This window comes from Danio aesculapii, chromosome 14 (genome assembly GCF_903798145.1).
Source record: "Danio aesculapii chromosome 14, fDanAes4.1, whole genome shotgun sequence".
Classification (NCBI taxonomy): domain Eukaryota; kingdom Metazoa; phylum Chordata; class Actinopteri; order Cypriniformes; family Danionidae; genus Danio; species Danio aesculapii.
This window is the reverse complement of record NC_079448.1, coordinates 16,466,638-16,476,398: the sequence shown is the minus strand read 5'-3', so window position 1 is coordinate 16,476,398 and position 9,761 is coordinate 16,466,638.

The window sequence follows — 9,761 nt, the reverse complement described above, 5'->3', positions numbered from 1 at the left end:
GCTGGGTCTGCCTGCTCCGCGGTCAGTGCTTGCAGGCTCACTACCTGATCCTTAAACGGTATGGTAGGAACCTTGGGCACATAGCCGGGCGCGGGGTCTCAGGACAACGTGAGAGTAGGCCGGCCCGAATTCTAGGCACGAGTCACTGACTGAAAATGCCTCCGGGTCCCCAACCCTCTTAACCGATGTCAATGCGACCAGCAGAGCTGTCTTCAAGGACAGAAATCTCAAGGATACTGAGTCGAGTGGTTCGAAGGGATCCCCACGTAGGCTCGTAGCACTACAGCGAAATCCCAAGAGGGCATGAGAGGGGGGCAGGGTGGAAACATCCGCCTCGCACCTCTGAGGAACCAGATGATGAGGTTATACCTCCCCACGGTGCCGCCATCCACGCATCATGATGAGCGGAGATGGTGGCCACGTAAACCTTCATTGTGGTGGGCGACAGCCTTCGCTCCAACCTGTCCTGAAGGAAAGAAAGCACAACACTGATCTGGCAGGATCGGGGGTCTTCTCGGCGAGAAGCGCACCACTCAGTGAATAGACTCCACTTCAGGGCATAGGCATGCCTCGTAGAGGGTGCACTAGCCTGAGTGATGGTAGAAACCACCGCCAACGGTAGGTTACCTAAGTCTTCCTCGTCGCATCTATGGACCACACGTAGAGGTTCCACAGATCCGAGCGAGGGTGCCAGATGGTGACCTGCCGGGGGGGGGGTCGCGAGGAGGGAGAGTTCTGATATCCAGGTCTGGTTGGGCCAGGGGGCGCAACTAGCAAGACCTGCTCCTCGTCCTCCCTGACCTTGCACAGAAACTGCGCGAGTTGGCTCACTGGGGAAACGCAAACTTACGCATTCCCCGAGACTCAGGGTGGAGTCGCCATTCTCCCGGGGAAGGAGCTGCCGTGAGAGCCCGTTGGCCGCACGGTTGAGTTCATCCGGGCTGTGAATAGCAAGCAGCGACTTCAGCCGCAGATGACTCCAGAGGAGCAGACGCCGAGTGAGCTGAGACATGCGGCGGGAGCGTATACCCCCCATATGGATGGTATACAATACCGCAGCCGTGCTGTCCGTCCTGACCGGCACGTGTTGCCCCCTCAGCACCGGTATAAAGCAGCGCAGAGCGAGAAACACTGCCAACAGCTCTAGGCAGTTGATATGCCAATGCAGTTAGGTTACCAGTGACAGTCACTTGCTGTGTGCCCGCGTGCCATGCGCATCTGGGGACCCGATCGTGAAGCCAACGCTGTAGTGGTCTCATATGGCGCAATCCGAGCGGCGTGGCCGCAGCTGCGGATGCCATATGCCCCAGGAGCCTCTGAAAAGATTTCAGGGGGACCACTTTTTTTCTGTCGAACTCTCTTAGACAGTTCAGCATTAGCTCGGCGCATTCTGATGAGAGGCGCGCCTTCATGGTGATCGAGTCCAGCTCCAGCCCGAGAAAGGAGATGCTCTTTTCACGGTTGACCTGAAACCCCAACAGGTGGAGGTGCCGGAGCCTTTTCTCTGTGCATAATCAATTGCTCCCGAGAGTGGGCTAAAATCAGCCAGTCATCGAGATAATTGAGCATGCGGATGCCCGCGAGCCAAAGGGGCGTGGGGGCACCCTTCGCGAGCTTGGTAAAACCCGCGGAGACAGAGAAAGCCCGAAGGGGAGGACCCGTACTGCCATGCTCGACCTTCGAACGCAAACTGCAGTTTTGTGGCGTGGAAGTATGGAGATATGGAATATGCTAGGTATATAAGATAGGTTCAGGTCTACTGCAAACCAATTCCGAGGATGAACGCATCGGGTGATGCGCATCTGCGTAAGCATTCTGAAGCGCAGCCTATGAAGGCAGCAGCTCAAAACGTGCAGATCTAGGGTTGGCCATAGCCCACCACTCTTTTTGGGCATGATGAAGTACGGGCTGTAAAACCCGCGCTCCATCTCGGCTGGAGGGATCGGCTCGATTGCATCCTTTGCCAGGAGGACAGCAATCTCCTCTCGCAAGACAGGGGCGGACACAGGGCTGACCGCATACACTGACTGACTGACCAATCGACCAATATCCCACCCCCTTGACCAGCATATTGACCAGCATATTGATTGCAAGCTCTTCTTATTGGCCCACTGCGCTAGAACAGAACTGATTAATAGATGGTTAATATCAGCTGTCAATCACTCAGTTCCGATGACAGGGAGCTGCAACCGCGAAAATGGATACAAGAGACACGGACAGATTTAGTTTTAGAAGCCACTTAAAGTTACAAATAATGGCACATGTGATTAGTGATCATGTAATGAATGTCAATCCAGCATTTACACTTTTCAAAGAGTGGATAAAAGACTTCCAGTGGTTAAAGTCCGCTATGAAAATCACTAAAGCATTCACCGTTGGAGTTGGGATGGAGTTTTTAAGGTAGCCATGTTTGCCACATCTACACATTTTAAGCATGAAATATTCTAACGTTATTTAATCTTTCATTTAATCGTCGTGCGACTGGCACCACGTTCACCATCGCTAAAGAGCATGCATTCACTGAGATGAAAATAATATTGCAGCTTGTGAAAAGACCATTATTGCTATTAAGATGACGTATGCAAATAACAAGTTACATGTTAATGGCATCTGTGCAATATCAGACAACACCCGTGAGAACTGCACAGTTATTATCGTTAACTCAGTTCATCTCATTCACATCAAGCAGTGCGTGCAGGGCTGGTGAGCGCATGCAGAGTTTTGTTTGTTTGCTAGTTGTGATTAGTGTTGATTTCAAATGCAATAAATCTGTTAATATAAAACATGTAGTAACTGTGCTCATCATTTTTTGGGGGGGTGCAACAAAATTTTGTCTGGTGTGCCTAAATTTTTGAAGTTAGGAGCACCGGTGCTACCAAGAAAAAAGGTTAATTTCGTGCCCTGCATATGGAGATAAGCTGTTAGTTGGTAAGCGCGAGAAAGAACGGCACCATACTGCCCAGTAGCATTTGTTTTATAAAAGAAATACAGCCATACGTACTTCTGGCTACATATTTCATGCTCTCCAGAAATGTATTCAGTGCTACGTTTTCAGAATCAGCCTATGTTGAAAATACTACTTTGAGTAACACTAAAGTATTTAATTTTATCTAGGGTGTTCGTTTTTTGCTTTACAGTGAATTGAATAAATCAGAAATAATATAATCAGAATCCATATAATCAGTGTAACACAAGGATGACAGAGACAACGTTAGGATCCAAGTGCAGGTTTATTCGGTAGTCAGGCAAGCAAGGGTCAACACAGGTGCAAACAGATGAATAAAGGCAAATCCAGAATCGTAGTCACTATAACAGGCGAGAGGTCGGAAGGCAGGCAGTGAACATGGACAAACAGACTTGGCAAGGGTCAAAACACAGAGAAACAAGACTAAGGAAACCACGTTGAATTGTCACTTTACAGGTAAACAAGACTCGGCCAGGAAGTGAGTGTGTGTGGTGCTAAAGTAATGTGTGTTATCAGTCCAGAAGCAGCATCAGCTGTGGGAGTCTAATCAATGGAGACTTGGAGCAGGTGTGTGTATGTGGCATAACTGAATATGTAGTCCATAAGTTGTAGTCCATGTGAATGTGTGTGAGATCCAGCGATCTTGGGAGTATGATCGCTGGTGATCGTGACAATCAGAAACCATAATGTTTTACTTAATCCAATATAAAAATGCACTTTGAAAGAAAGACATAGTACTTTCACTTTTTGTTCAGTGTACTCTAAAGAACTATTAAGATTAACATGACGTTGGAAGAAGCTGTGTGGTTTATGGGTCTTAAAAGAAGTTTTAGAATGCATAACCAATTTCATAACTTAATTATTATTAATATTTTTTGCGTGAACCCAGCCTCAGACCTATAATCAGCAATATGTAAAATCAGCAGCTAATTTGAGCAGCAATTAGGGTCAGATGTGTTTATTGCTTGACAGCTTTAGAGGCATGGCTGGCATAATTACAACAGTCGCCATATAATCATTCCTGGCTACTACTCAAGTGATTGACATTTGTAATAGTATGTGTTGGCTTTCTTGCAAGTATGAGTGTGTGGATTTCCTTTATTTGTTGTTATTGTTGTTGCTGTGAAAAGCCTGGTACATGCTGTATGTCAAGGAATGCCACTCTGTTGCAAAGAAACGCATTACAATGAACATGTTTTACTATATGTATTTCAGTAGTTCTGAATGATTCCATTTACCAAGACCTGATGGGTACATCACATTCCACACTGATAGGCCAGTGTTACTAATTCTACCACTGTCACTCAAATATATTATGCATTGTCTAGTCCAGGGGTAGCCGACACTGCTCATGGAGGGCTATGTTTATGCAAATCTCATTTTAAAATCTGCATTCTCCAAAGGTCACATTTCTTGGCCACATATGAGATGAGGATGAGGCTACTTTGAAGAAGTCTCATTTTGAAAAAGAAACCCTTACATCTCATCCCAAGTTCAAGAAAAACTGCAGTAATTACACCTCAGAAGAAATAAGTGAATTCATTAGAATGGTTCCATGGTTCCCTTAAAAGGAATAAGATGTGTTAAAATTTATAACTGCCTTACACTGCTTTTCACATTTTAGTATATGCATATATATATATATATATATATATATATATATACACACACATAACATACGGTATATATATATATATATATATATATATATATATATATATATATATATATATATATACACACACACATAACATATATATATATATATATATATATATATATATATATATATATATATATATAATTTTTTTAAGACGTTTAGGAACTGAAGACACCAAGTGACACAGGGTTTCAGGTGTAATTTTGTTCCATTTTTCCTGCAAACAAGTCTTAATGTGGGCAACAGTACTCGTCATTGTGACATTTTGCACTTCAATATGCACCACACATTCTCTTTTGGAGACAGGTCGGGACTGCAGACAGGCCAGTCAAGTACTTACAGTGCATCCGGAAAGTATTCATAGCGCTTCACTTTTTCCACATTTTTTTAATGTTACAGGCTTATTCCAAAATGGCTTAAATTCATTTATTTCCTTAAATGGCAATGTGAATAAAGATTTTTTGAAATTGTTGAAAATTTATTAAAAATAAAAAACCTGAAAAATTACATGTACATAAGGATTCACAGCCTTTGCTCAATAATTTGTTGATGCACCTTTGGCAGCAATTACAGCCTCAAGTCTTTTTGAATATGATGCCACAAGCTTGGAAACCTGTCTTTGGGAATTTTTGCCTATTCCTCTTTGCAGTACCTCTTAAGCTCTATCAGGTTGGATGAGAAGCGACGGTGTACAGCCATTTTCAGATCTCTCCAGATATGTTCATAGGATTTAGGACTGGGCTCTGGCTGGGCCACTCAAGGACATTTACCGAGTTGTTGTGAAGCCACTCCATTGATATTTTGACGGTGTGCTTTTGGTCACTGTTTTGCTGGAAGATGAACCGTCACCCCAGTCTGAGGTCAAGAGCCCTCTGAAGCAGATTTTCATTCAGGATGTGTCTGTACATTGCTGCATTTCCCTCTATCTTGACTAGTCTTCCAGTTCCTGCTGTTGAAAAACATCCCTACAGCATGCTGCTGCCACCACTATGCTTCATATGCCTGGTTTTCTCCAAACGTAACTCCTGACCTTCACTCCAAAGAGTTCAATTTTAGTCTCAGCAGACCAGAGAATTTTGTTTCTTATGGTCTGAGAGTCCTTCAGATGCCTTTTGGCAAATTCCAGGTGGGGAGTGACTTCTGTCTGGCCACTCTACCATATAGGCCTGATTGGTGGATTGCTGCACAGATGGTTGTTCTGTAAGATTCTCCTCTCTCCACAGAAGAACGCTGAAGCTCAGACCGAGTGACCATCGGGTTGATGATCACCTCCCTGGCTAAGGCCCTTCTCCCTCAATCACTCAGCTTAGATGGCCGGCCAGCTCTAGGAAGAGTCCTGGTGGTTCCAAACATCTTCCACTTACGGATAAAAGTACTGCCAATGGTACTGCCACTGTGTTCATTAGATCTTTCAGAGCAGCAGAAATTTGCATTAATGGTATGTTGTAACAAGGATGTAAACAATGGTAAATGATGTTTGGCATTGTTGACAATTTAGCTACAACTTCATATTTATTTGAAAAAACCCTGTAAACCCCCACAATCTTCAGCAGAGCTGCAGTGTCTCTGTATGCAGCCACTTTCCCTGTGTTCTACATCTCAAATAACAAACAAAAGATATGTGAACGTTTCATATTATACATGTACGTTAAGTATGTATGCATGTTTATAACCTGAATATATATGAAAGACAGTTGTCAGATTTTATAGACTTAGATTTAGAGAGCAGGCGTGAGGTTCAGCTGTGTCCTCTTCATTTTTTGTCTAATTCAGGCTCAAACTGATATGGCTAACAGTTACTCTGACTGACAGTATTTACAAAACGGCGTGCTGTTTTGTAAATCAGCAGTGCACATTGTTAACTGACCAATCAGAGGCTCTTGAGGGAGGGCTTTTGTGGTTTTGTCGTTTTCATGTTAGCTGAGTAGCAGTATATAATCAAAGTAATACCTATGAAAAATAACGTGATTTTTTACAAAGGAAGCAAGAGCACACATTGCTTTGCAGCCCATAAACACAACCAAGCCTTAAAAATACACTCTGGACCACCCCTTTAAAGCTTTACATTGTCTGGCACTGCTTCACCTTACAGAATTGTTATATCCATACATCCCAAGCTGTAGATTGACATTGCAACTTGTTAGTTGTACATTCCAGCTCTATAGGTGATTGGGATTTTTCTTCCTATTGTCCTGTCCTCTGGAATTCTCATCTGGATGCAGCTTTTATGATCCAAGCTGAGATTGCATCACTCAGCGATGAAATGTCAGACACAATGCACTCAATGGAGTGTGTGACATCACTGTGACTGGTAGGGTTAGGGGTGGGGTTAGGTAAGCGCATTAAAAAGCACTGGATGCAGCTCAGATTGCACTGCACCAGGTCTGCATCCAGACCCCTCTTGAATTCTCTGCCTCTTGAACTCAAGGCAAGATCAAAATTATGATAATTTAAAAGTTCATTTAAAGATGTACTTTCTTAAAAGTGAATTTGTGTTGTATTGTTTATTTTTATTGTATTGCATTTGCATAGTGTTCAGTTTATTGAGAAGCTGCTTTTAAAAGTACTTTATAAAATAATAATAATAATAATAATAATAATAATAATAATAAAATATATTATTATTATTATTATTATTATTATTATTATTATTATCATATTCACAAGCAGTTTTGGTAAAATAAAGCAGTGTCTGTGACATTACAAGGCGTTCTGTGTTAAAAGAAAGAGGTCAAAAAGGTCTCTTGGGAATCTGGTTTTGTCTCTCTTCTGAGGAAAATTCTGCGAAATCTCATGTTTATGTTACCTTGTGTGTTTCTTGGAAAAAAAGACACAGCATGTTTTTTAGGACACATTTGAAGAGTTATGCTGGGGATCTTTGTTTTATTACTGTACTATTGTAGACATACTGGCTCTAATTCTGGCAGGTCTTGGGCAGTGTTGCTTTTGCGGCTTTTTCTTCTTTGCTGTTGTTTAAAAGCATTCTTACCTAGTCAGCTCTGCCAGTTTTGCCGTAAGGTCCGGCACAGAGTAGTTTGCAAGAAAACAAACACAATGAAACCATACAAGCAGACTAGTGAGCAATGGATGAATGTGGAATATCAATTAATTCATTCATTTTCTTTTCGCCTTAGTCCCTTTATTAATCTGGGGTCGCCACAGCGGAATTAACTGCCAATTTATCCAGCTTATGATTTATGCAGCGGATGCCCTTCCAGCTGAAACCCATCACTGGGACACATCCATACACACATACACATACACTACTTGTGGGGGAAACCAGAGCACCCGGAGGAAACCCACACGAACACGAGGAGAACATGCAAACTCCACACAGCACGATTCGCTCTTCATATAGCCGTAAACCTATTACATATCCATAAAACACTGAGGTATAGCCGGGCTTGGATTATATCACTTTCTCACTACAATCGATCCGCTCCAGACTTCGTTTTAATCGAGCCAAGACAACCTCATTCAGGCGATCTCTGACCGATTGTTTTGGCGCAGATCCGAGCGCGATTGCTGGATTCACATATGCCAAGCGAACTGTGCTAATTGGGCAAACGAGATAGGTTCCAAAACAAATGTCTAGGTGTGAAAGCACCCCAAGATGACTTTGACAGATCCTGGATCCAGATCCTGATCTCTGGCTAATTTGGTTCTCCAAGTTTGCGGATCAGTTTAAAATATTTGGATTAATTACTGTCAGATTACTGCATGTGCTAATGTTTGGTGTTTATTATAGACTTATTGTTCTTCAAAAATATGATTGTCAATGCAGTGATTGGCTGGCAGCCAGACAGCAGTGTAATGGAGGTCTGGATGCAGACCTGGTGGAGCTGTGCATTGTGTCTGACATTGCATCTCTGAGATATGCAGTCTCAGCTTGCATCATCAAGGCTGTATCCAGATATTATTGGTGTAATCATCTAAAACTACTTACTATTCTAGTAATGGTTTGGTAAATGATATGCAATAAATTTCAACATTTGTTGTATGCTATTTGTACAGGCTTTATACTTTCATATGCCAAGAGTGTAGTGTTTAGCAGTGTGTTATTCTTAATCTCAATGGTGTCTCAAAGGCATAACATGCTCTTTAAATTAATTTTGATATTTGAGAAGTGATCTGCATCTCATGCGCTGCATCAAATTATTGACATATTAACTCATAAGTTGCATGTGCATGACCATGTAAATTATGAGTACACTTTAATAAAAAAATAAAAGAAAAAAACCTAAGTACTGAATTGTACCTAAAAGGTTCAAATATTTATATTAGTATCTCATAAGTTTATATTAGTATCTAATGGCACGGTGGTTAGCACTGTTGCCTCAAAGCAAGAAGGTCGCTGGGTTGAATCCCGGCTGGGCCAGTTGGCATTTTTGTTTTGAGTTCGCATGTTCTCTCCATGTTCACATGGGTTTCCTCCTGGTGCTCTGGTTTCCCCCACAGTCCAAAGACATGCGCTATAAGTTATTATTATTATCATAACTTTTATTTTACCAGGAAAGACACATTGAGATTAAAAATCTCTTTTACAAGAGCGTCCTGGCCAAGATTAGGCAGTATACATGTCACATGAGTCTAACAGACAACAAACAAAAAACTATAACAGTTAAAATGAATCACACTGAAAAACTATTCAAAACATCTACAAACCTGTGTTTCAACTTCTAAATCTTTTATAGTCTTTTTAAAAGCGTTTAGTTAAATCAATTCTTTAAACTGCAACTGTGTTTGCAGATTAATCCATGCAAAAGGTGCTGCGTACTTAAAAGCCTTTTTTCCGATCTCAGTCGGCACTTTAGGAACAGACAGTAAATAAACATCCTGTGAACGAAGGCCATAGTTAAGAACAGGCTTTTTACAAATGTAACTCTGTAGATATGATGGCAGTAAACCCAGTATAGATTTGTAAACAAGGATATGCCAATGCTTGAGCCTACGAATGGACAAAGTAGGCCAACCTACAGTATACAGCACACAATGATGAGTAAGGTATTTAAAACTAGTTATAAATCTTAGTGCACCATGGTAAACAGTATCCAATGCATGCAGACTTTGAGATGAAGCATACATATAGATAACATCACCATAGTCCAATATTGACATAAATGTTGCATCAGTCAG